The following is a 1,280-nucleotide window of genomic DNA, read 5'->3' as shown; positions in this document are numbered from 1 at the left end:
CTACTGGGTGAAAGGCCAAAATCTGATCAAATTGGGTGGAACGGCTCACTGATGCACCGACTGAGGGTGATTTGGTTAGGGTGTGGGGTGTCGGGGGAGGGGCTCTAGCTGGTATTGGGTCTCAAGCAGCAGCGTGGTCGTGTTCTTGGGTTCTGCTCGGTGTGTCCTCTCATTCATGTAGGATGGTGTTGCACGGGGTCAGCGTGTGCGACACTGTTCCAACAGTGCGACTTATTCAATCCAGCGGTATGGCTTTGTGACCCCCTTCCTAGCAATGCTGCCACGGTAGCAATCATGGGCGCCCAATTACTTTTTCATATGATGGGAATGGATCCTCCATGGCCTGCGATTTTATCTCGATGTTCCTGTCGTCCCCTCCTGTACGGCTGCTCCCATTGGTTTTCTTGATGCACTCGGGTGGTCATGGCTTGCGGCGGTGTGCCCATGTGAAGTACTCTCAATGCCAAGGTGATCATGCTCTGTGGCTGCTTTGAGCTCTAAACAGGCATCCCCTTACCTCTCGGGTGAGCGTCTGTCATGTCCAATGGTACGACACCTTTCGAGCCAAGGCGAGGGGGTTGGGTGCATATTCAGTGATTGAGGAAGAGGATATTGTGTTCACTTGTCTAGCGAAGAAGACTTCCTGAAGACATCTCTGTTGATAGCAACTTGTGTTGAAGTATAAATACATAGTCCACCTTTCCCCATCAGCTTGAGCTTCTGGGTGAACTGACTGGTGCGTGCAATTTTACATGGTATCGGAGCTAGCCAAGAGGTCTTGAGTTCAAGACCACTATTGCTGCAATTTAAAAAAAAATACAACCCACTTTCAACCACGTTTAGGCCTGAGGGGGCACGCGAAGGGGAGTGCTGAAGTATAAATGCATTGCCCACCTTTCCCCATCAGCTTGAGCTTTTGGATTAACTGGCTAGTGTGTGCAGTTCTACATGTTGGTCCTTGCCTTCTTCTACTTGCTGTCCTTGGTACCCGAGTGTTGTGGTCTTCAACATTTGCTAGATGGGCTCCCTTTATTTTTCTATTGTACTAGTTTTGTGCGTTGTGTAAGTTGTGAAGTCTAGTCCCTTTGTATTCTCTAGTTGATGTGTCTTGTTCTTGTTGTATTACCTGTAATCTTCTTGCCCGTTATTAGCTCTGTTAATTCAAAGATGAGCTCGCCTCAAACCTTTTATCTAAAAAAATACTATTGGGGACCGTCCACAAAGCTGCAAATCATGGGAGGCGCCATCATGACCTAAATTGACTTAGAACTGTGTGTGTG

Source organism: Triticum dicoccoides, chromosome 7B (assembly GCF_002162155.2).
Source record: "Triticum dicoccoides isolate Atlit2015 ecotype Zavitan chromosome 7B, WEW_v2.0, whole genome shotgun sequence".
NCBI classification, from domain to species: Eukaryota; Viridiplantae; Streptophyta; class Magnoliopsida; order Poales; family Poaceae; genus Triticum; species Triticum dicoccoides.
Note: the sequence above shows the minus strand (reverse complement) of the source record.